Below are 27,532 nucleotides of genomic sequence, written 5' to 3' on the forward strand. Positions count from 1 at the left end.
GGACATCGTAAAGTCCATGGGGAATAAGAGCTTCTCCTCCCAGCTGCCCACTGCACAGAGGCTAGGACATACTGTCACCACTGGTAAATCTACGATAATCGAGAATTTCAATAAGCATTTTTTTCTACGGCTGGCCATGCTTTCCACCTGGCTACCCCTACCCCGGCCAACAGCTCTGCACCCCTCGCAGCAACTTGCACAAGCTCCCCCCACTTCTCCTTCACCCAAATCCAGATAGCTGATGTTCTGAAAGAGCTGCAAAATCTGGATCCCTACAAATCAGCTGGGCTGTACCTTCTCTTTCTAATATTATCCGCCGAAATTGTTGCAACCCCTATTACTAGCCTGTTAAACCTCTCCATCTTATCGTCTGAGATCCCAAAAGATTGGAAAGCTGCCGCGGTCATCCCCCTCTTCAAAGGGGGAGACACTCTAGACCCAAACTGTTATAGACCTATATCCATCCTGCCCTGCCTTTCTAAAGTCTTTGAAAGCCAAGTTAACAAACAGATCATCGACCATTTCAAATCCCCCTCTCCTTCCAGACTCACATCTCCAATCCAAAATTAAATCTAGAATCGTCTTCCTATTTCGCAACAAAGCCTCTTTCCCTCATGCTGCCAAACATACAGTGGGGAGAACAAGTATTTGATACACTGCCGATTTTGCAGGTTTTCCTACTTACAAAGCATGTAGAGGTCTGTCATTTTTATCATAGGTACACTTCAACTGTGAGAGACGGAATCTAAAACAAAAATCCAGAAAATCACATTGTATGATTTTTAAGTAATTAATTTGCATTTTATTGCATGACATAAGTATTTGATCACCTACCAACCAGTAAGAATTCCGGCTCTCACAGACCTGTTAGTTTTTCTTTAAGAAGCCCTCCTGTTCTCCACTCATTACCTGTATTAACTGCACCTGTTTGAACTCGTTACCTGTATAAAAGACACCTGTCCACACACTCAATCAAACAGACTCCAACCTCTCCACAATGGCCAAGACCAGAGAGCTGTGTAAGGACATCAGGGATAAATTGTAGACCTGTACAAGGCTGGGATGGGCTACAGGACAATAGGCAAGCAGCTTGGTGAGAAGGCAACAACTGTTGGCACAATTATTAGAAAATGGAAGAAGTTCAAGATGACGGTCAATCACCCTCGGTCTGGGGCTCCATGCAAGATCTCACCTCGTGGGGCATCAATGATCATGAGGAATGTGAGGGATCAGCCCAGAACTACACGGCAGGACCTGGTCAATGACCTGAAGAGAGCTGGGACCACAGTCTCAAAGAAAACCATTAGTAACACACTACGCCGTCATGGATTAAAATCCTGCAGCGCACGCAAGGTCCCCCTGCTCAAGCCAGCGCATGTCCAGGCCCGTCGGAAGTTTGCCAATGACCATCTGGATGATCCAGAGGAGGAATGGGAGAAGGTCATGTGGTCTGATGAGACAAAAATAGAGCTTTTTGCTCTAAACTCCACTCGCCGTGTTTGGAGGAATAGAAGGATGAGTACAACCCCAAGAACACCATCCCAACCGTGAAGCATGGAGGTGGAAACATCATTCTTTGGGGATGCTTTTCTGCAAAGGGGACAGGACGACTGCACCGTATTGAGGGGAGGATGGATGGGGCCATGTATCGCGAGATCTTGACCAACAACCTCCTTCCCTCAGTAACAGCATTGAAGATGGGTCGTGGCTGGGTCTTCCAGCATGACAACGACCCGAAACACACAGCCAGGGCAACTAAGGAGTGGCTCCGTAAGAAGCATCTCAAGGTCCTGGAGTGGCCTAGCCAGTCTCCAGACCTGAACCCAATAGAAAATCTTTGGAGGGAGCCGAAAGTCCGTATTGCCCAGCGACAGCCCCGAAACCTGAAGGATCTGGAGAAGGTCTGTATGGAGGAGTGGGCCAAAATCCCTGCTGCAGTGTGTGCAAACCTGGTCAAGAACTACAGGAAACGTATGATCTCTGTAATTGCAAACTAAGGTTTCTGTACCAAATATTAAGTTCTGCTTTTCTGATGTATCAAATACTTATGTCATGCAATAAAATGCAAATTAATTACTTAAAAATCATACAATGTGATTTTCTGGATTTTTGTTTTAGATTCCTTCTCTCACAGTTGAAGTGTACCTATGATAAAGATTACAGACCTCTACATGCTTTGTAAGTAGGAAAACCTGCAAAATCGTCAGTGTATCAAATACTTGTTCTCCCCACTGTACCTTTGTAAAACTGACTATCCAACCGATCCTTGACCTCGGTGATGTCCTTTACAAAATAACCTCCAACACTCTACTCAGCAAATTGGATGTAGTCTATCACAGTGCCATCCATTTTGTCACCAAAGCCCCTTATACCACTCACCACTGCGACCTATATGCTCACGTTGGCTGGCCCTCGCTACATATTCGTCTCCAAACCCACTGGCTCCAGGTCATCTACAAGTCTTTGCTAGGTAAAGCCCTGCCTTATCTCAGCTCACTGGTCACCATAGCAACACCTACCCGTAGCACACGCTCCAGCAGGTATTTTTCACTGGTCATTCCCAAGGCCAACATTTCCTTTGGCCGCCTTTTCTTCCAGTTCTCTGCTGCCAATGACTGGAACAAATTGCAAAAATCACTGAAGCTGGAGACTTATATCTCCCTCTCTAACTTTAAGCATCAGCTGTCAGAGCAGCTTACCGATCACTGTACCTGTACACAGCCCATCTGTAAATAGCACACCCAACTACCTCATCCCCATATTGTTATTTTTGTTGTTGTTGCTCTTTTGCACCCCAGTATCTCTACTTGCACATCATCATCTGCACATCTATCACTCCAGTGTTAATGCTAAATTGTAATTATTTCGCCACTATGGCCTATTTATTGCCTTACCTCCCTAACCTTACTACATTTGCACACACTTTACATATATTTTTCTATTGTGTTATTGACTGTATGTTTGTTTATCCCATGTGTAACTCTGCGTTGTTGTTTTTGTCGCATTGCTTTGAGTTATCTTGGCCAGGTCGCAGTTGTAAAAACTGGCCTACCTGGTTAAATAAAGGTTAAATAAAAAAATAATGAACTTATCTTCTGCAGCAGAGGTAACTCTGGGTCTTCCTTTACTGTGGTGGTCCTCATGAGAGCCAGTTTCATCACAGCGCTTGATGGTTTCTGCGACTGACAAAGATCTTGAAATGTACCGGATTGATTGACCTTCATGTCTTAAAGTAATGATGGACTGTCGTTTCTCTTTGCTTATTTGAGCTGTTCTTGCCATAATATGTACTTGGTATTTTACCAAACAGGGCTATCTTCTGTATACCAACCCTACCCTACCTACCAACCCTACCTACAAGACTGGTTGGCTCAAACGCATTAAGGAAGAAAGAAATTCCACAAATAACATTTAACAAGGGACACCTCTTAATTGAAATGCATCTAGGTGAAATGCATCTAGGTGACTACCTCATGAAGCTGGTTGAGAGAATGCCAAGAGTGTGCAAAGCTGTCAAGGCAAAGGGTTGATACTTTGAAGAATCTCAAATATTTTACTACATGATTACATATGTGTTATTTCATAGTTTTGATGTCTTCACTATTATTCTACAATGTAAAAAATAGTACAAATAAATAAAAACCCTGAAATGAGTAGCTGTTTCCAAACCTTTGACTGGTACTGTAATTGCTCTGTAATTACTTTGGTAACTAAAAAGTAATTATCTAGACATGTTACTGGCTGTGCTGCCCTGCCTGACACTCACTGGAGGACTTCCCAGAGGTTAGGTAAAGCCCTTACACGGAACCCAAACCGGCTGCGCGCGTGCGCATCGTGCATACATTTGTCCCCCCACACCAAACGCGATCACGACACGCAGGTTAAAATATCAAAACAAACTCTGAACCAATGACATTAATTTGGGGACAGGTCGAAAAGCATTAAACATTTATGGCAATTTAGCTAGTTAGCTTGCACTTGCTAGCTAACGTTAATTTGTCCTATTTAGCTAGCTTGCGGTTGCTAGCTAATTTGTCTTGGGATATAAACATTGAGTTGTTATTTTACCTGAAATGCATAAGGACCTCTACTCTGACAATTAATCCACACATAAAACGGCACACCGAATCGTTTCTAGTCATCTCTCCTCCTTCCAGGCTTTTTCATCTTTGAACTTATATGGTGATCGCATCTAAACTTTCATTGTATTACCACGACAACCGGCAACAAAGTTCGTCTTTCAATCACCCACGTGGGTATAACCAATGAGGAGATGGGAGAGGCAGGACTTTCAGCTCGATCTGCGTCAGAAATAGGAATTACTTCTATTTTAGCCCCTGGCAACGCAGACGCGCGCGAGCAGTGTGGGTGCAATAATTGAATAACATGGATTTCTAAATGTATTTTGCGATGCTCCCGCACGCGAGGTGTCTGGTCTGGTCTGGTCAGCATGTCAGGCAGCTGGCACAGATCTAGGATCAGTTTACAATCCCCAATTCCTATCCCTAACCATTAGGGTGGGGGTGAGCAAGCCTGAGCTAAGATTAGCTTCTAGGGTTAACGTAATTATTCTTGAAGAACGTGGAATAATGAAAGCTGTGTCTGACAATCAAATTTAGTCTGCAGTGAGACATCACATGACTCTCTGTCTACCACTCTCTCCCTAGCTCTCTCTCTTCTCTCTCTCTCTCTGGTCTGCTCTCCCTGCCCTCTCGCACCCTCTTCTCTCTCTGTCTTTCTTTTTCTCTCTCCCTGTTCGCTTTCTCACCCTTCCGACCCCCTTTCCCTCTCACTCTGTAGCCTGCTGCTTTCTTTCCCTTCCTCTCTTCCCCCACTCTCTCTCACTCTCAGATAGTTTGTGTTCCTCACTTCATCCTCTGCTCTAATCTCTTCCCCTCTTGAGATCTAGCAGAAATACTGTTAATGACCATGGGAATGGGCCCGGCAAGAGATGTAGAGAGACTGAGAGATGGGAGCATCAGTCATAAGATCACATATGCCTGGTAATTAAGGACTCACACATACAGTGCCTTTGGAAAATATTCACAACCTCTGATCTTTTTTCACATTTTGGAAAACTGTTCATGTTTTTATTTAATATTTATTTTAAAAAGGATTAAAAAATAAAAATCCTTAGCAATCTATACACAATACCCCATAATGACAATGCAAAAACCGGAATACCTTATTTACATAAGTATTCAGACCCTTTGCTATGAGACTCAAAATTGAGCTCAGGTGCATCCTGTTTCCATTGATCATCCTTGAGATGTTTCTACAACTTGATTGGAGTCCACCTGTGGTAAATTCAACCAAAACATTTCTGCAGCACTGAAGGTCCCCAAGAACACAGTGGCCTCCATCATTCTTAAATGGAATAAGTTTGGAACCACCAAGACTCTTTCTAGAGTTGGCCGCCCGGCCAAACTGGGCAATCGGGGGAAAAGGGCCTTGGTCAGGGAGGTGACCAAGAACCCGATGGTCACTCTGACAGAGCTCTAGAGTTCCTCTGTGGAGATCGGAGAAACTTCTAGAAGGACAACCATCTCAAAGATGAACTGAGCAAAGTACAGAGAGATCCTTGATGAAAACCTACTCCAGAGTGCTCAGGACCTCAGACTGGGGCGAAGGTTCACCTTCCAACAGGACAACGACCCTAAGCACACAGCTAAGACAACACAGGAGTGGCTTCGGAACAAGTCTCTGAATGTCCTTGAGTGGTCCAGATCAAACATCTCTGGAGACACCTGAAAATAGCTGTGCAGCAACGCTCCCCATCCAAACTGACAGAGCTTCCGAGGATCTGCAGAGAAGAATGGGAGAAACTCCCCAAATTCGTTACACTCGCATAAATGTCTGCTAACAATGTGTATGTGACCAATAAAATTGGATTTGATTTGAATACAGGTGTGCCAAACTTGTAGCGTCATACCCAAGACGCATCGGTGCTGTAATCACTGCCAATGGTGCTTCAACACCTTTGGCAGCGATTACATGACCTGCCACTGGCATTAAACAAAGCATGTGTGTCCATGTATGCTGATGATTCAACCATATACGCATCAGCAACCACAGCTAATGAAGTCACTGAAACCCTTAACAAAGAGTTGCAGTCTGTTTTGGAATGGGTGGCCAGAAATAAACTAGTACTGAACATCTCTAAAACTAAGAGCATTGTATTTGGTACAAATCCTTCCTTAAGTGCTAGACCTCAGCTGAATCTGGTAATGAATGGTGTGGCTGTTGAACAAGTTGAGGGGACTAAATTACTTTGCGTTACCTTAGATTGTAAACTGTCATGGTCAAAACATATACAGTTGAAGTCGGAACTTCAAAATACATTGAAACTAAGTTTTTCACAATTCCTGACAATTAATCTGAGTAAAAATTCCCTCTTAGGTCAGTTAGGATCACCACTTTATTTTCAGAATGTGAAATGTCAGAATAATAGTAGAGAGAATGATTTAATTCAGCTTTTATTTCTTTCATCACATTCCCAGTGGGTCAGATGTTCACATGCTACCCAAAAACTAATTGAGTGTATTGCCTTTAAATTGTTTAACTTGGGTCAAACGTTTTGGGTAGCCTTCCACAAGCTTCTCAAAATAAGTTGGGTGAATTTTGGCCCATTCCTCCTGACAGAGCTGGTGTAACTGAGTCAGGTTTGTAGGCCTCCTTGCTCACACACACTTTTTCAGTTCTGCCCACACATTTTCTATAGGATTGAGTTCAGGGCTTTGTGATGGCCACTCCAATACCTTGACTTTGTTGTCCTTAAGCCATTTTGACACAACTTTGTAAGTATGCTTGGGGTCATTGTCCATTTGCAAGACCCATTTGCGACCAAGCTTTAACTTCCTGACTGATGTAATGAGATGTTGCTTCAATATAGCCACATAATTTTCCTACCTCATGATGTCATCTATTTCGTGAAGTGCACCAGTCCCTCCTGCAGCAAAGCACCCTCACAACATGATGCTGCCACCCCCGTGCTTCACGGTTGGGATAGTGTTCTTCAGCTTGCAAGACTCACACTTTTTCCTCCAAACATAACGATGGTCATTATGGTCAAACAGTTCTATTTTTGTTTCATCAGATCAGAGGACATTTCTCCAAAAAGTACAATCTTTGTCCCCATGTGCGTTGCAAACTGTAGTCTGGCTTTTTTTATGGCAGTTTTGGAGCACTGGCTTCTTCCTTGCTGAGCGGCCTTTCAGGTTATGTCGATATAGGACTCGTTTTACTGTGGATATATATACTTTTGTACCTGTTTCCTCCAGCATCTTCACAAGGTCCTTTGCTGTTGTTCTGGGATTGATTTGCACTTTTCGCACCAAAGTACGTTCATCTCTAGGAGACAGAACGCGTCTCCTTCCTGAGCAGTATGACGGCTGCGTGGTCCATGGAGTTTTACTTGCGTACTATTGTTTATACAGATGAATGTGATACCTTCAGGTGTTTGGAAATTGCTCACAAGGATGAACCAGACTTGTGGAGGTCTACAATTGTCTTGGCTGATTTCTTTTGATTTTCCCATGATGTCAAGCAAAGAGGCACTAAGTTTAAAGGTAGGCCTTGAAATACATCCACAGGTACACATCCATTTGACTCAAATTATGTCGATTAGCCTTTCAGAAGCTTCTAAAGCCATGACATTTTCTGGAATATTCCAAGCTGTTTAAAGGCACAGTCAACTTAGTGTATGTAAACTTCTGACCCACTGCAATTGTGATACAGTGAATTATAAGTGAAATAATCTGTCTGTAAACAATTGTTGGAAAAATTACTTGTGTCATGCACAAAGTAGATGTCCTAACCGACTTGCCAAAACTATAGTTTGTTAACAAGACATTTGTGGAGTGGTTGAAAACTAGTTTTAATGACTCCAACCTAAGTGTATGTAAACTTTCAACTTCAACTGTAGATTCAATGGTTGCAAAGATGGGGAGAGGTCTAGCCGTAATTAAGAGGTGCTCTGCTTTTTTGACACCACACTCCAAAAAGCAAGTTCTGCAGGCTCTAGTTTAGTCTAATCTTGATTATTGTCCAGTCGTGTGGTCCAGTGCTGCAAGGAAAGACCTAGTTAAGCTGCAGCTGGCCCAGAACAGAGCGGCACATTTAGCTCTTAATTGTAATGAGGGCTGATATAAATACTATGCATGCCAGTCTCTCTTGGCTAAGAGTTGAGGAGAGGCTGACTGCATCACTTCTTCTTTTTATAAGAAACATTCATGTGTTGAAAATCCCAAATTGTTTGCATGGACAATTTACACACAGTTCTGACACACACACTTATCCCACCAGACATGCCACCAGGGGTCTTTTCATAGTCCCCAAATCCAAAACAAATTCAAGAAAACGTACAGTATTATATAGAGCCCTTATTGCATGGAACTTCCTTCCATCTCATATTGCTCAAATAAACAGCAAACCTGGTTTCCAAAAAACAGATAAATCAACACCTCGTGGCACAACGCCTTTGACCTAGATAGTTTGTGTATGCATTGATATGTAGGCTACGTGTGCCTTTTTAAAAATGTATGTAGTTCTGTCCTTGAGCTGTTCTTGTCTAATGATGTTCTGTATTATGTCATTCTGTATTATGTTTTGTGTGGACCGCAGGAAGAGTAGCTGCTGCTTTTGCAACAGCTAATGGGTATCCTAATAAAATACCAAATACCAAATACAAACAAAGTACTGAGTAAAGGGTCTGAATGCTTATGTAAATGTGATATTTCAGTTTTTTATTTGTTATACATTTGCAAAAAATTTATAAAAACGTGTTTTTGCTTTGTCATTATGAGGTATTGTGTGTAGATTGATGAGGGGGAAAACTTTTCTTTAATTCATTTTAGAATGAGGCTGTAACATAACTAAATGTGGAAAATAGTAAAGTGGTCTGAATACTTTCCGAAGGCACACACACACATTCATGTACGGAGGAGAGCACATATGCACACCCACACATGTATGGCCGCACACACACTTGCACCCACCTATGCCAACAAGATTTATCTCGCTGCAGAATTAGACTTTCATCCACATTCTCCAACTGTCAAATTTAGAAGTTTCTCCTGAGTGGCGCAGCGGTCTAAGGCACTGCATCTCAGGGCAAGAGGCGTTACTACAGTCCCTGGTTTGAATCCAGGCTCTATCACATCTGGCCGTGATTGGGAGTCCCATAGGGGGGTGCACAATTGGGCTAGCATCGTCCGGGGTAGGCCGTCATTGTAAATAGGAATTTGTTCTTAACTGACTTGCATAGTTAAATAAAGGTCAAATAAAAACATCAAATTTCTAAGAGTTTTTGTTCAGACCTGGGTCAAATAGGTATTCGGTTTCCACCACAGGAGGATGGCTCATAATAATGACTGGAATGAACTTAATGGAATGCTATCAAACACATGGAAACGACGTGTTGGATGTGTTGATGCCATTCCATTTATTCCATTCCAGCCATTCCTATGAGCCCATCCACCCCAAGTAAGGTGCCACCAGCCGCCTGTGGTTTCCATCCCATAATAATCTAGACGCACCTGATTGAGCATAGGCCTATAGTCATCTCCAGATGTGCACTAAATGTCACGTGCGCTTGCCAGATCCTCGTGTTCACTCTGTAACGAGATACGAAGCATTTACTAATGAAGTTGTGGTCCGGAAAAGGGCAGTGGTGGCGGTGGGTTAAAAAAAAGAAGAAGGAAAAAAAGAAAGAAAAACCACAGTACTGACAGAAGGTGGTTGTTGACTTGTCTGGAACAGAGCGTCATTGTCCCCCACAGAAAGCCATTATACTGTAAAACACAAGGGGCCCAAGATGCTTCCCTTCTCTTGCAACATATGTGGAGGAAGTGGGAGTGAACTGGAACTCCGAACATATTGAGCTTATCATGCTATATGAATAATAGAACTTGGTCAAATACAATTCATTTCAAAAACTTGGGGTGCACTTGATTTATCTATTGGACCCAAGTATGGTGAATGGGAGTATTTGGCAACAAGATGACAATTTGCAGCTTGATCAGGGGTGATTCACTTAACATAGAGTTTGTATTCAGTCAGTATGCGCTGAAACCTGTACGTATCTAATAATTTGGATTTGTCTGCAAGGTATGAAGAATAGGCTATATCTCTAGGAGACAAATTACACTACAGTATATAGAAAGATCCTTGTCGGATTTTAGCAATCAGTTAAATAACCCACAATTAGTAGTGTTGTCAGTAGGAGACAATGACTTACATCCTTGTCAGAATTCAACGTTGAGTGAAAGCACAGAGGGGAGCGGAGTAGGGTGGGAAATTAGCTTTCTTCTGTATGGCTGCTGGCTGAGGGGAGGTTATTCCTCCAGTGTATTGTAGAAGAGAGAGGCTTGACAGGTTTAATCTCTGCTCAAATCCCTCTCTAGGGATCCCTGCTTAATGCACAGCAGGGCGCCTTGATAACCACACAACTATAGCCACACCGGTGCACGCCCTGAATACAGCTTTGCATATCATGCTTTTCCCCTCTGAACCTGGCATCGTAAAGATGGGCCAACATGGATAAGAGTCAGTGAATACTTTAAGGGTGATGATCATGGATTGGCAGAAACAGAAATGCATCCTATGCAATCAGACAGACCCACTTATTCCAACCCACAAATTCTCACTCATGGTCACCATGGCAGCAGAGAAACACAGGACACACTTGCAACTCCATAGATGCGGTAAAGAGGTCAACGGATCGCAGACCATGGTGGACAGAAGGATGCCGGTTTGGCGCACATTCAACAAACTGATGTATTTGTCAAATCCGTCATGATTGATTTATTGTAACAGGCCCAATGTGGTTACTAAAGTCCAGTTTTGATATATTTGGCTGTTTTCGATGCATAACATGTAGAAGTAGTCCCATTCGATTAAGCCGGTAGCTTAGCGAAATCAGTGGTGGTAGTCAACGTCGGTCCTATTTTTACCTGAACATAGTATGAAATACACATATAAACAATAGCCACATTTTGCTGGGGGGCAGTGAGGATAGTCAGGATCTTTCCCCTACAAGTTTCCATTGACCTCTTTTTATTTAACCTTTATTTAGCTAGGCAAGTCAGTTAAGAACAAATTCTTATTTACAATGACGGCCTAAGAACAGTGGGTTAACTGCCTTGTTCAGGGGCAGAATGACAGATGTTTACCTTGTCAGCTCGGGGATTTGATCTAGCAACCTTTCAGTTACTGGCCCAACACTCTAACCACTAGGCTACCTCTATACCGCATCTATGTGATCCTTGAAAGTTCTGTAAACAGCTCTGGTTCAAAACAATAAATCACAAGTATTTGAGTGTGATGCCTATAGGCCTGCCTACAGTAGCATGGGATGGTGGTCCCAGATATGTTTGTGCTCTCTTGCCAACTCCTATGGTTGTTTTAAGTCATGTCCCTACTTCTTAAATGACAGTTTGAGTGAAATTAATCTCAGTAAGTATGCATACTCCCAAATGGTGCAGTGGTCTAAGACACCACATCTCAGTACAAGAGGCATCACTGCAGTATCTGGTTTGAAACCAGGCTGCATCACATCCGGCTGTGATTGGGAGTACCATAGGGCGGTGCACAATTGGCCCAGTGTCGCCGGGGTAGGCCGTCATTGTAAATAAGAATTTGTTCTTAACTGACTTGCCTAGTTCAATAAAGGTTAAAAAAAATATTATAATAATATGCTGATAAATTATTAGAAGGTGGTGAGCCCTATGTGATTCAATATAAATAACTTTTATTTCCTAAGAGTTAACTTCATATGTGGTGACTGGTTTGTATGTATAAGATACATAACAACATACACTCTCAGAAAAAAGGTATGGTTGGTGTAGAGTATTGTTCGCAGGTATACAAAAAGATCTAAATACACATACATAATGTACTTTGAGGTACACATATCGCAGATTTTATTATTCGGTACCTTTTAGGGTAGATGTAAACACCTCTGCTGTTTTCAACCAAGATCTCAGCGATCACTGCCTCATTGCCTGCATCCGTAATGGGTCAGCGGTCAAACGACCTCCACTCATCACTGTCAAACGCTCCCTGAAACACTTCAGCGAGCAGGCCTTTCTAATCGACCTGGCCGGGGTATCCTGGAAGGATATTGATATCATCCCGTCAGTTGAGGATGCCTGGTTATTTTTTTAAATGCTTTCCTCAGCATCTTAAATAAGCATGCCCCATTCAATAAATTTAGAACCAGGAACAGATATAGCCCTTGGTTCTCTCCAGACCTGACTGCCCTTAAACAACACAAAAACATCCTATGGCGTTCTGCATTAGCATCGAACAGCCCCCGTGATATGCAACTTTTCAGGGAAGCTAGAAACCAATATACACAGGCAGTTAGAAAAGCCAAGGCTAGCTTTTTCTAGCAGAAATTTGCTTCCTGCAACACAAACTCAAAAAAGTTCTGTGACACTATAAAGTCCATGGAGAATATGAACACCTCCTCCCAGCTGCCCACTGCACTGAGGACAGGAAACACTGTCACCACCGATAAATCCAATATAATTGAGAATTTCAATAAGCATTTTTCTACGGCTGGCCATGCTTTCCACCTGGCTACCCCCACCCCGGACAACAGCACTGCCCTCCCCTCTGCTACTCGCCCAAGCCTTCCCCATTTCTCTTTCTCCCAAATACAGTCAGCTGATGTTCTAAAAGAGCTGCAAAATCTGGACCCTTACAAATCAGCCGGGCTAGATAATCTGGACCCTTTCTTTCTAAAACTATCTGCTGAAATTGTTGCCACCCCTATTACCAGCCTCTTCAACCTCTCTTTCGTGTCGTCTGAGATTCCCAAAGATTGGAAAGCAGCTGCGGTTATCCCCCTCTTCAAAGGGGGGGGACACTCTTGACCCTAACAGCTACAGACCTATATCTATCCTACCCTGCCTTTCTAAGGTCTTCGAAAGCCAAGTCAACAAACAGACCAGCCGTAGAAAAATGCTTATTGAAATTCTCAATTATAGTGGATTTGTCGGTGGTGACAGTGTTTCCTATCTTCAGAGCAGTTGGAAGCTGGGAGGAGGTGTTCTTATTCTCCATGGACTTTACAGTGTCCCAGAACTTTTTTGTATTTGTGTTGCAGGAAGCAAATTTCTGCTTGAAAAAGCTAGCCTTGGCTTTTCTAACTGCCTGTGTATATTGGTTTCTGGCTTCCCTGAAAAGTTGCATATCACGGGGGCTGTTCGATGCTAATGCAGAACGCCATAGGATGTTTTTCTGTTGGTTAAGGGCAGTCAGGTCAGGAGAGAACCAAGGGCTATATCTGTTCCTGGTTCTAAATTTCTTGAATGGGGCATGCTTATTCAAGATGGTGAGGAAGGCATTTAAAAAAAATGACCAGGCATCCTCTACTGACGGGATGAGATCAATATCCTTCCAGGATACCTCGGCCAGGTCGATTAGAAAGGCCTGCTCGCTGAAGTGTTTCAGGGAGCGTTTGACAGTGATGAGTGGAGGTCGTTTGACCGCTGACCCATTACGGATGCAGGCAATGAGGCAGTGATCGCTGAGATCTTGGTTGAAAACAGCAGAGGTGTATTTGGAGGGCAAGTTTGTTAGGATGATATCTATGAGGGTACCCGTGTTTACGGAATTGGGGTGGTACCTGGTAGGTTCATTGATAATTTGTGTGAGATTGAGGGCATCAAGCTTAGATTGTAGGGTGGCTGGGGTGTTGAGCATGTTCAAATTTAGGTCGCCTAGCAGCACGAGCTCTGAAGATAGATGGGGGGCAATCAGTTCACATATAGTGTCCAGAGCACAGCTGGGGGCAGAGGGTGGTCTATAGCAGGCGGAAACGGTGAGAGACTTTTTTAAAGTAGAAGTTCAAATTGTTTGGGAACAGACCTGGATAGTAAAACAGAACTCTGCAGGCAATCTTTGCAGTAGATTGCAACACCGCCCCCTTTGGCCGTTCTATCTTGTCTGAAAATCTTGTAGTTGGGGGTGAAAATGTCAGAATTTTTGGTGGTCTTTCTAAGCCAGGATTCAGACACGGCTAAAACATCAGGGTTGGCAGAGTGTGCTAAAGCAGTGAACAAAACAAACTTAGGGAGGAGGCTTCTAATGTTAACATGCATGAAGCCAAGGCTATTACGGTTACAGAAGTCATCAAAAGAGAGCGCCTGGGGAATAGGAGTGGAGCTAGGTACTGCAGGGCCTGGATTCACCTCTACATCACCAGAGGAACAGAGGAGGAGTAGGATAAGGGTACGGCTAAAAGCTATGAGAATTGGTCGTCTAGAACTTCTAGAGCAGAGAGTAAAAGGAAGTTTCTGGGGCCGATAAAATAGCTTAAAGGAATAATGTACAGACAAAGGTATGGTAGGATGTGAATACAGTGGAGGTAAACCTAGGTATTGAGTGATGATGAGAGAGATATTGTCTCTAGAAATATCATTGAAACCAGGTGATGTCATCGCATATGTGGGTGGTGGAACTGAGAGGTTGGATATGGTATAGTGAGCAGGGCTAGAGGCTCTACAGTGAAATAAGCCAATAAACACTAACCAGAACAACAATGGACAAGGCATATTTACATTAAGGAGAGGCATGCTTAATCGAGTGATCAATAAGGGTCCAGTGAGTAGAGGTTGGTTGGGGTCACGGCGATCCAGACAGCAGGCCGGGTAGATGGCTATCGGTAGCAAGATAGCATAGGATGGAGGTCTAATTGTAGATACCTCGTGCGTTTCCGTCGGTAGGTTAGTGGGGTTCCGTGTGGTAGAGGGGATCAATCCAAATTGGCAAAATAGATATAGTGACCCAAGAAAAAAATAAAATAAATAAATAATAATAATAATAATTGTCCGATATACTTATTCAGATAGCAGCCGATAAGACAGCTAACGATTAGCGGGCCCCAGATGAGCGTTCAGGTAACGTCGGGACGGGGGTGCCAGTTGGATAGCTCCCTCGGGCAGATAACGCCGCCAGTCAGTCGTGAAGGCCCGGTGGGGCTCCGTATCTGCAGCAACAACAACAACAACAAGAAACGGGTCCGGATAGGTGACTGTAGCCCAGGAATGGCTGATGGAACTCCTCAGCTGGCTGGCTCCGGAATAAATTACGTTTGCTCCGGGATCGACGTAAGCCAATAGTCACACGGTTTGCAGCTAGCTAGCTGCGAGATCAAGGTGCAAATGTCCAGAGCCTGCGGCTGAAATCCGGTGATGAAGTAGAAAAAAAATCCGGTGATGTGGTAGTGAAAAAGCAGTCCTATATGCTCTGGGTTGATATCGCGCTTGCAGACTGGCAGGTATTGGCCCGAGCTGAAGCTGGCTGGTGTCCGAGTTAAGGGTGAAGACCGCAGCAGTGGCTAACTGACTACTAGCTAGTTATCTGGCTAGCTTCTGATTGGGGTTACGGTTCTAAAGTATAAAAGAAATAGCAGATCCGTACCACATTGGGTGAGGCGGAATGTATATTCAGTTCCTAAATGGAAAGTGAAATTAAAATATATACGAAATGCATACGGAAAAAAAACGAGGACTATTTACGCGGGACAAGACAAGACAAGACAAACACACGTCCGACTGCTACGCCATCTTGGTCGATACAGATTGAATAGGGCCCCTGGTATAATGGTGCCTTGTAAGAGGCTATATCTGTTGTACCCGTGAGTGAGAATGCTGTACCCCCACAGAATACGGTAATATACTATATTTTTGGAATTCTACAAATATTGTCCTGTAACTCTACAGTAAGTTACTGGCCAATTGCTGCCAGTGATTTACTGTAATTCAGAATACAGTACCATACCGCATTTTTTGTGTGCCTTTTGAACAGTAGGGGGTGCGTGGTATTGTTGTTTCTCACTTATTAACATATTTTGAGACGTCTTGTAAGAGGCTATATTTGTTGTACACTTCAGTGCTGTACCAATTAAAGTGATATGTGGTAGTGGTTCCCTAGCAATTACATTTATGTAGAAGACAGATCAGAGAGGCAGCAAGTCTCAAACCTTTAAGCAAACCATATCCTTTTGCTCTGTAGTCACTGTCAGTTTAGAAGCCTTTGTTAAGGCCTAATTTGCAATATCAGTTGGCATGCTGTAATATACAGTTAAATATTCACTATTAGCAATTGCTGAATTCATTTAGAATACAATTCATAAATAAAGTACTGTATAGTTGTTTTGCTATATATTTACTGCAGCATACTGTAAATGATGGTGCATTGTGGAGAAATATTATGGGAGGAGAAAGAATCCCTGACTCATTAACATATTTTAAGGCGTTCCTTGTAAGTGGCTATATTTGTTGCACCCGTTAGTAAGAGTCCTGTAACAATTTAATTGATATGTGTTAGTAGGTATACTGTACAAAAACTATAAATGCAACATGCAACAATTTTGAAGATTTTACTGAGTTACAGTTCATTGAAGGAAATCAGTCAATTTAAATAAATGAATTAGGCCCGAATCTATGGATTTCACATGACTGGGCAGGGATGCAGCCATAGGTGGGCCTGAGAGGGCATAGGCTCACCCACTGGGGAGCCAATCAGAATCAGAATGTGTCTTTCCCCACAAAAGGGCTTTATTTCAGATAGAAATACTCCTCAGAACGCCCCCTCCTCAGACAATCCCGCAGGTGAATAAGCCGGACCTAGAGGTCCTGAGCTGGCGTGGTTACATGTGGTCTGCAGTTTTGAGGCTGGTTGGACGTACTGCCAAATTCTCTAAAATGACGTTGGAGGCGGTATATGGTAGACAGAAACACTCGCTCTGTTGGCCATTCCTGCAGTCAGCATGCCAATTGCACCCTCCCTCAAAAATCTGTGGCATTTTGTTGTGTGACAAAAGTGCACATTTTTTAGAGTGCCCTTTTATTGTCCCCAGCACAAGGTGAATCTATGTAATGACCTTGCTTTTCCTTCACTCTGCAGTCCAACTCATCCCAAACCGTCACAATTGGGTGGAGGTCGGGTGATTGTGGAGGCCAGGTCATCTAATGCAGCACTCCATCACTCTTCTTCTTGGTCAAATAGCCCTTACACAGCCTGGAGGTGTGTTTTCGGTCATTGTCCTTTAGAAAAACAAATGACGGTGCCACTGGTGTATCGCTGCAGAATGCTGTGGTAGACATGCTGGTTAAGTGTGCCTTGAATTCTAAATAAATCACTGACAGTGTCACCAGCAAAGCAACCCCACACCATCACACCACCTCCTCCATGCTTCACGGTGGGAACCACACATGCAGAGATCATCCGTTCACCTACTCTGCATCTCACAAAGACATTGGAACCAAAAATCTCAAATTTGGACTCATCAGACCAAAGGACAGATTTCCACCGGTCTAATGTCCATTGCTCGTGTTTCTTGGCCCAAGCAATTATCTTCTTATTATTGGTGTCCTTTAGTAGTGTTTTCTTTGCAGCAATTTGACCATGAAGGCCTGATTCACGCAGTCTCCTCTGAACAGTTGATGTTGAGATGTGTCTGTTATTTGAACTCTGTGAAGCATTTATTTGGGCTGCAATTTCTGAGGCTGGTAACTCTAATTAACTTATCCTCTGCAGCATAGGTAACTCTGGATCTTCCTTTGCTGTGGCGGTCCTCATGAGAGGCAGTTTCATCACAGCGCTTGATGGTTTCTGCAACTGCATTTGAAGAAACTTTCAAAGTACTTAAAATGTTCTGCATTGAATGACCTTCATGTCTTAAAGTAATGATGGACGGTTGTTTCTATTTGCTTATCTGAGCTGTTTCCTGCCATAATATGGACTTGGTATTTTACCAAACAGGGCTGTCTTCTTTATACCATCCCTACCTTGTCACAACACAACTGATTGGCTAAAACTCATTATGAAGGAAATAAATTCCTCAAATGAACTTTTAATAAGGCACACCTGTTAATTGAAATGCATTCCAGGTGACCACCTCATGAAGCTGGTTGAGAGAATGCCAAGCTGTCATCAAGGCAAAGCGTGGCTACTTTGAATAATCTTTTTTTAAATGTTTTGGTTACTACATGATTCCATATGTGTTATTTCATAGTTTTGATGTCTTCACTACTATTCTACAATGTTTAAAATAGTAAATATAAAGAAAAACCCGTAAATGAGTAGGGGTGTCCAAACTTTTGACTGGTACTGTATGTGCAACAAAAATTCAACATTCACCTTCTGCTACCATTTCTGTCAAGCCATCTAAGCATACAGTTTGATGCATGCATTCGATCAATCCAACATACGCACCACACAGAACGCACTGCAACTGCCTATGCTACGCAATGTTGCAAGGCAAATGCAGCATTCCCTAGGAAATAAATGACCTTCTGATGTACCAAAATACAATGACGCTGTAGGTGTGATTGAGTTGTAAATACTAAGCCTATAGAGCACCTGGTATAGCACCCTTCAGCACAATTCAGAGACAGTCTTTTGGTCTACATACAATGTTGGTAGACATAGAACCATGTAGGGGATATGTTCAAGACATGGGTAGATCAGATGCAGATGACTGCAGATTAATGACCAGGAGATGAATAATGCTTCTGTTTGCTAGGAACAAATATCTAGGCCCATTTAGAACCTCTATCTATTTCACATTTTCTTCAGCTTGGTCCCATTGACGTCAGAGTTGCTTTGTAGACACATTTTCCAGACACGTCTCATTGAGTCGAAGTTCAGGAATGTCATTTATCTCCAGCATGAGTAAGCCCTACATGTCCTTTACAATACTGAGGTGAATTACATTTAGGGTCATCCCATGAATGTGCAGTGCATTGTCAATCAGTTTAATGATAAGGCATAACATACCGACAACACAGGAAACACCATTAGACCCGTGTGTGTGTGTGTGTGTGTGTGTGTGTGTGTGTGTGTGTGTGTGTGTGTGTGTGTGTGTGCGTGTGCGTGTGCGTGTGCGTGTGTGTGTGTGGTTTTACTATCATTGTGGGGACCAGAAGTCTTCGCAAGGACAAGTGGGGACATTTCGCTGGTTCCCATGAGGAAAAAGGCTACTTTAGGCTTACACCTTGACCAAATCGTGCACATGTTGATTTTTGCCTATCCCCTCCAGATGTTCTCATGACACGCAGGTTAAAATACAAAAAACAACTGTGAACCAACTATTAATTTGGGCCAGGTTGAAACACACATGAAACATTCATGGACATTTAGCTAGCTTGCTGTTGCTAGCTAATTTTTAATTGGCCCTTGATCATGAGTCTCCGTTCCATTATATTGGACAGAGTCTTTTGTACAAAGTTTTGTTAAAGCCCCAACACTCGGTCTGAACATTGACATGCAAAGCTTGCGGTACAGTTTTGGAAGCATAAGGACCTTATCTTTCATATCAGCAAGAAATAATTTCCAAAAAACTAAAGGTTAAATTGATACACACCTTTAAAGGGTTAGGTTTAGGGTTACAATTAGGGTTAGGGAAAATAGGATTTTAATGGGAATACATTTTTTGGTCCCCACAAGGATAGTAAAACAAAGATGTGTGTGGGTTGGGGAGTAACTGATTACATGTAATCTGATTACACTGTAATGACTGTAAATGATATGGTAATTTGGGGTATTATCAACATTAAAATACCCTGAAACATTTTACTGCAGCATTCTGTAAATGATGGTGCGTTGTGGGAAAAGGTTGTGGGCGGGCATAGAATTGCTGTATTTGCAATGGTACTGTAATACCACCCCACAGAATACAGTACCGTACCGTATCTTTAGAGCACCAAAAACCTTTTGACCACTAGGTGCATGGTGTTGTTGTTTCTGGCTCATTAACATATTTTGAGGAGTGTCTTGTAAGAGGATACACCGTATTTGTTGCACCCATGAGTGAGAATGCTGTACCAATTTAACTCGTATGTGATTATAGCGCCCCATCAATTTGTGTAGGAGACAGATTGGAGTGGCAGCAAGTCTTAAATCTTAAATGATTGAGCATTTTGCCACTTCCTTTTGGTCTGTTTTTGCCCTGTAGTAGCTGCCAGTTAGGAATAATTTGTTATGACCTCTAGAAGTGCAAGTGATATAAATCACCAAATATTCATTAATATACTGTAATGTGCAAACACTTTACCTAGCAGCCAACCTGCTTGCACCAATCCCCGTAATTACAGTAAAATACTGTGAAAAATAAACCGCTCCCCTCAATAAATGGCCATTAATTCATTTTGATTATGGTTGCATCTACTTTTTTTTTTTTTTTTTTTTTTTTAACAGTATAATACAGTCATTACATAATGACACACATCCAACTTCTAATATACCGTGCTGTCTGTTTGCTACTGGGTCGTTCCATGTCATTTCAGCAAGCCATGACACCCACCATCTCAGATTGGTGCTGTTCCTGCTATTAGGTGATTTTTAAAGAACCCCCTCTTCTCAATTTTAAAGGGATTGTTCACCCAAATTACAAAATGACATATTGGTTTCCTTACCCTGTAAGCAGTCTATGGACAAGGTATGACAGCAACCCATGCTTTGGTTTTCTCTGGCCACTTTGTCCAATGCAAGTCAATGATACCTTTATTAGCATTGTTTTGCTTAATTTCCAAATCATCTATAAGTAACATGATTGAGTTACACAATAAATGTTTAGATACTTTCATGATGATTTGAACATGAAGCTTGAAAATGCTAATATACAGTGCCACATTTTGTTACATCACAGCCTTATTCTAAAAAGGATTAAGTACAAATATTTCCTCAGCAATCTACACCCAATACCCGATAATGACAAAGCAAAAACAGGTTTAGAAACGTGTGCAAATGTATTAAAAATAAAAAACAGAAATACCTTATTTACATAAGTATTCAGACCCTTTGCTATGAGACTCGAAATTGAGCTCAGGTGCACCCTGTTTCCATTGACCATTCTTGAGATGTTTCTTCAACTTGATTGGAGTCCAACTGTGATAAATTCAATTGATTGGACATGATTTGGAAAGGCACACACCTGTCTATATAAGGTCCCACAATTGACAGTGCCTGTCAGAGCAAAAACCAAGCCATGAGGTCAAAGGAATTGTCCTTAGAGCTCCGACACAGGATTGTGTCGTGGCACAGATCTGGGAAAGGGTACCGAAACGTTTCTGCAGCATTGAAGGTACCCAAGAACACAGTTGCCTCCATCATTCTTAAATGGAAGAAGTTTGGAACCATCAAGACTTTTCTTACAGCTGGCCGCCCGGCCAAACTGAGCAATCGGGGGAGAAGGGCCTTGGTTAGGGAGGTGACCAAGAACCCGATGGTCACTCTGACAGAGCTCTAGAGTTCCTCTGTGGAGATGGGAGAACCTTCCAAAAGGACAACAATCTCTGCAGCACTCCACCAATCAGGCCTTTATGGTAGAGTGGCCAGACGGAAGCCACTCCTCAGTAAAAGGCACATGACAGTACGCTTGGAGTTTGCCAAAAGGCACCTAAAGACTCTCAGACCATGCAAAACAAGATTCTCTGGTCTGATGAAACCAAGATTGAACTCTTTGGCCTGAATGCTAAGCGTCACGTCTGGAGGAAACCTGGCACCATCTCTACGGTGAAGCATAGTGGTGGCAGCATCATGCTGTGGGGATGTTTTTCAGCGGCAGGGACTGGGAGACTAGGCAGGATCGAGAAAAAGATTAACAGAGCAAAGTACAGAGAGATCCTTAATGAAAACCTGCTCCAGAGTGTTCAGGACCACAGACTGGGGCGAAGGTTCACCTTCCAACAGGACAAGACACAGCCAAGACAACACAGGAGTGGCTTCGGGACAAGTCTCTGAATGTCCTTGAGTGACCCAGCCAGAGCCCGGATTTGAACTTGATCTAACATTTCTGGAGAGACCTGAAAATAGCTGTGCAGCAACGCTCCCCATTCAACCTGACAGAGCTTGAGAGGATCTGCAGAGAAGAATGGGAGAAACTTCCCAAATGCAGGTGTGCCAAGCTTGTAGAGTCATACCCAAGAAGCCTCAACGCTGTAATCGCTGCCAAAGGTGCTCCAATAAAGTACTGAGTAAAGGGTCTGAATACTTATGTAAATATGATATTTCATTTTTTATTTTTTATGAATTAGCAAAAATGTCTACAATTATTTTTGCTTTGATCATGGGGTGTTGTGTGTAGACCGATGAGGGGGGAAAAACGATTTTATACATTTTACAATAAGGCTGTAACCTAATAAAATGTGGAAAAGGTCAAGAGGTCTGAATACTTCCCGAAGGCACTGTAGGTACCATTGACTTGTATTGGATTTGTGCCACAAATGCAAAAAAGTTACCATTTGAAATAGTGGCCAACAAAACCAAAGCATGGGTTGTTGTCATACACTTGTCAATAGATTGCTTACATGGCAAGGAAACCGATGTAATTTCATAATGTGGGGGAACTATCCCTTTAACGTTGGGGGATAATAGCAGGAACAGCATCATCTAGTGGTCAGAACCTGGTAACATCAGGATTTGGGATGAGACATATACCGAACAACTGTATGTCTCTAAATGTTGTCTATCACTAGCAGCACCATATCACCAAGTAAAATTCTGAGTATATGTAAATGTACTTGGCGAATAAAGGTGATTTTGATTCTTAATGGGAAAGTAATCCAAAGCTAACAAAGTAATCAGATTGCGTTACTTGAGTTTGGGTAATCCAAAAGTTACATTACTGATTACAACCTCAGGAGTTTGTGGTATATGGCCAATGCATCATGCCTAAGAACAGCCCTTAGCCGTGGTATATTGGCCATATACCACACTCCCCCGTGCCTTATTGCTTAAATATACCATGGCTGTCAGCCAATCAGCATTCAGGGCTCAAACCACCCAGATTATAATATGGACTAGGCTACTTTATATAAGTAGAATTGTTATGGTGTATTATGCCTTGTTATGTGACAATTCTATGTAACAATTCTACACACAATAACATCTGTTTGCCTTGTTGTTTCTCTCACTGACATCAAACTTGCATTGCAGACGTCACATGCTAAATAGTGTCTGGCATGATTTAGGATTCTTAGAACATGTTTTGGTATTAAACTTGTGTGAAAGGATCATGCCCAACACCGCAACGCCCCTTTGAAAATGAACGACTTTACCATCACTTCACCTCTTTTCAATCACAACCTAATAACGGTTAACAAATTCAAAACAACATAACCCCGGCACGGTGTTTTATTTTCGTTAGTCTTTTTGTCCATTGAGAAGCTTTGCGTTGGAGCGAATCAATTCTGGAACTAGGATACATATATCACCATACCGCGCGCTCTGCTTCTCTCCCTTTCAAGTGTTATCACGTGCGTGAGCTAAATTCTACAAGCAGTGTAGGGTTGCACAAACACATTTAGGTTCCAAACTGTTTAATTTCTCAGCGAGAACGTTGTGAAAACTCGGTCTGATAGAGGTCAAATATTTAGATAATTGGAACTGTGATGATGACAAGAGGCGGGAAGAAGAACTTTTGAGAAATACCTTCTTCTATGACCTTTAATAACCGGTGGCTTTACTGCCCTTCATCCATATGAGAAGTTTTCCCTGAGCTCGAGACATCTGCCGCGCACTCTGCGCTGTCCAAACTCTCTGCCACCGGGAATATTACGCGCGTTTTTGTCATAGGTTGTTCTATTACCACATTGGGAGATATAGGGCGATTGTTTCATGGTAGACTTGGTAAGTGACTCAACATTTTTTTCTCCTACACAAGTGTTTGATAGCTTTTGTAGTGACGCTTTACTTATACTGAGCATCACAGCTGGAATAGACCCGAAGCTGTCAGATAGTTCGACCAGGAAGACAACTATATTTTAGTTAGCGTTTATTTATTTAGGCTACTTAGTCAGAGTGTGTTTTGAATTCAGTGTTTGGAAAGCTATGACTCGTACCCATCACAAATCATGTAATTTTAGCTTTTTATGCATCAAAGATTCACAGTGAATTTAAGTGAGGAACCTGCCTACCTACACTGTAACAAAAAAACTATAAATTATACAGTAATTTGAGGTATTATCAACAGTAAAAAAAATCTGAAATCTTTCACTGCAGCATACTGTAAATGATGGTGCATTGTGGGAAATTGCTGTATTTCGAATGGTACTGTAATTCCACCCCACCGAATACAGTGCCCTACCATATATGGCAGCAGGTAGCCTAGTGGTTAGAGCGTTTGGCTCATTAACATATTTTGATCTGTGCTTTGTAAGAGACTATATTTGTTGCACCCCTGGGTGAGGATGCTGCAACAATTTAACTCGTATGTATTTAAAGTGCTTCATCAATTCAAAATGTACAGTGCCTTCAGAAAGTATTCACACCCTTAGATTTTTTTCCCACATTTTGTTGTGGGATTAAAATTGATTTAATTGTGATTTTTTGGGGTCAATGATCCACACAAAATATTCTGTAATTTCAAAGTGGAAAAAAAATGCTAACATTTGTAAAAAATAGATGAAAAATAAGACACTAATATATCTTGCTGACATAAGTATTCAATGCATGTTAGAATCACCTTTGGCAGCAATTACAGCTGTGAGTCTTACTGGGCAAATCTCTAGATTTTGCACACCTGGATTGTACAATATTTGTGGCACAAATCCAATACAAGTCTATGGTACCTATTAAAAACTATAATATCCTATATTTGACAGAGTCGTGGCTGAGCAAGGACATTGATAATATACAGTTAGCTGGGTTTTCTGTGGATCGGCTAGACAGAATAGCAGCCTCCAGTAAGATCGGGGGGGGGGGGGTGTTTCTTTACCAACAACAGCTGGTACGCAATCTGTAATATTAGGAGGTCTAAAGGTTTTGCTGCGTCCTGCGTTCGAGTACCTCACAATAATCTGTAGACCACACTATTTACCGAAAGAGTATATTCTTCGTAGCTGTCTATTTACCACCACAAATCAATGCTGGCACTAAGACCGCACTCAGCGAGCTGTATAAGGCCATAAGCAAACAAGACACTGCTTATCCAGAGGTGGCGCTTCTTGTGGCCGGGGACTTTAATGCAGGAAAACAGAAATCAGTGTTACCTAATTTCTACCAGCATGTCACATGTGCAACTAGAGACAAAACAACAAACTCTGGATCACCTTTACTCCACACACAAAGCTCTCCTCTCCGTCGCCCATTTGGCAAATCTGACCATAACTTTATCCTCCTGAATCCTACTTACGAGCAAAAACTCAATCAGGAAGTACTAGTGACGCGCTCAATACGGAAGTGGACCGATGAATCGGATGCTAAGCTACCCTAAGCACACAGCCAAGACGACGCAGGAGTGGCTTCGGGACAAGTCTCTGAATGTCCTTGAGTGGCCCAGCCAGAGCCCGGACTTGAACTAATCGAACTTCTCTGGAGAGACTGAAAACAGCTGTGCAGCAACGCTCCCCGTCCAACCTGACAGAGGTTGAGAGGATCTGCAGAGAAGAATGGGAGAAACTCCCCAAATACAAGTGTGCCAAGCTTGTAGCGTCATACACAAGAAGACTCGAGGCTGGAATCACTGCCAAAGGTGCTTCAACAAAGTACTGAGTAAAGTGTCTGAATACTTATGCAAATGTGATGTTTCAGTTTAACATTTTTAATACATTTGCAAAAATGTCTAAAAACCTGTTTTTGCTTTCTCATTATGGGGTATTGATTGTAGATTGAAGAGTAAAGAAATGAATTTAATGCACTGTACATATTACCTCAATTAGCTCGACTAACCCAAACCCCTGCATATTGACTCGGTACCAGTACTCCTTTTATGTAGCCATGTTATTGTTATTTTATTGTGTTACTATTTTTCTTTTAGTTTATTTAGCAAATGTTTCTGTTAGGTGAGAATTATCGGTTAATTGAATGATTAGAATATTCCGCCCTGAAACATATAATTGTATGGAAGTGATTAGAATGTATAACATCATAATCAATAAATGTGTAGTCTAGTCAGAATTAGGGTAAAGACAATATGTCTTTATGGTATTATAAACACAGACTGTCTGAGCTTGGTGCCGACCTGACTAGAGATTTGGGAGAAGAACAGGGAATATGTTTCAAGGACAAGGTCACTAATCTCTGGCGGCTGGGTAGCAGGACATGTGTGTGCGTCTGTTTGTATGCATGTGTGTGTGTGTGTGTGCGTCTGTTTGTATGCATGTGTGTGTGTGTGTGTGTGTGTGTGTGTGTGTGTGCATATGGTTGTGTGAATGTGTGGGCGTGAGAAGTCAGTATAAAATGAATTGTTTTGTATTCCTGACTTTAGGACGTTCCCGTGAATAAACCTTTTTGATTATCTATTGTAGCTGGACCTCCGTCTGTTTCATTCGACCAGGATCTTACAAATTCTGGTTTGCAGACTGAGTAATACAATTAAATTGGGTTATGTACCTGGAGAACAAAATTCTCTTATCAATTTCTTACTTGCTTTGTTCGTTAAGGGCTTGTAAGTAAGCATTTCACGGTAAGGTCTATACCTGTTTTATTCGGCGCATTTCACAAATACGATTTGATTTATTGTGTATAGGCCAGTGACAAATCTAAATGGAATCTATTTTAAATTCAGGCTGTAACACAGCACAATGTGGGAAAAGTAAAGGGGTGTGAATACTTTCTGAAGCACTGTATAGGGGGCAGATTAGAGTGGCAGATTAAGTCTTAAACCATAAATGGTTGAGCATTTTTTCCATGTCCTTTTGGTCTGTTTTGCTGTGTAGTCGGTGCCAGTTTAAGCATCTAGAAGTGCAAGTGATATTTTAAAAAACTAATATTCATTAATATGTTGTAATGTGTAAACACTTTATCAAGTAGCCAACCTGCTTGCACCAATCCCTTGTAATTACAGTAAAATACAAACCTCTCCCCTCAATTAATTATATTCATTCATCCATTCATTCATTCGGATTACGGTAGCATTTACTTTTTCACAGTATAATACAGACAATTTTACAGAATTGTACCGTGTGTCATCACACAGTACTTGTTTTGATACTGTATTTATATTATGTGTACTGTAATATGAAATACAATTTTTTTTGCCTGTAAGATACTGTCAAATTCATGGCAGCCCCAAGTTTATAGGGACCACTATATGTTTGGACATCATTTCTCATAATCTCTCTCTCTCTCTCTCTCTCTCTCTCTCTCTCTCTCTCTCTCTCTCTCTCTCTCTCTCTCTCTCTCTCTCTCTCTCTCTCTTCCCCAGTGTTAAATCAACACTGACATTGGTAAATGTCTATACGAGTCCACACTTTACAGTGTTAAATTAACACTGTGCTTAGTGCTGTTACACTTTCTCAGTTAAGGAATTAACACTGTTAGTGTAAAGCAATAACACCTCAATACGTCTTTTTAACAGTAGGAAGTGAATATAGTTTGCATTAATGGTGGTACATTATGCAGTATTTTTAACCGTTACATGAAGAGGACCTCTTGGCAAGATCACTAGTTTTGGATTAAGGACATTACAATAATATTTATAAATATTTAATGCCAAAAGCTGTTATGTTAGCATTTACAAAGACTTTAGGACTGGCGGTGGACATGCTCAAACTTTCAATTAACATAACCATAGACC

At 42.0% G+C, this 27,532-nt stretch overlaps 1 protein-coding gene across 2 annotated transcripts in view; it reads left to right on the forward strand.

The window, feature by feature from the left end:
• The first annotated feature begins 23,092 nt into the window (after positions 1-23,092).
• The window catches only part of LOC139534217 (solute carrier organic anion transporter family member 1C1-like), a 61,559-nt gene continuing 57,119 nt past the window's right edge, over positions 23,093-27,532 (forward strand). For both annotated transcript variants that reach the window (XM_071333154.1, XM_071333155.1), the window contains exon 1: positions 23,093-23,643. The gene's annotated coding sequence lies outside the window, so the exon portion shown is untranslated. The remainder of the gene's footprint in view (positions 23,644-27,532) is intronic.

This window comes from Salvelinus alpinus, chromosome 11 (assembly GCF_045679555.1).
Source record: "Salvelinus alpinus chromosome 11, SLU_Salpinus.1, whole genome shotgun sequence".
In the NCBI taxonomy this organism is placed as follows: Eukaryota; Metazoa; Chordata; class Actinopteri; order Salmoniformes; family Salmonidae; genus Salvelinus; species Salvelinus alpinus.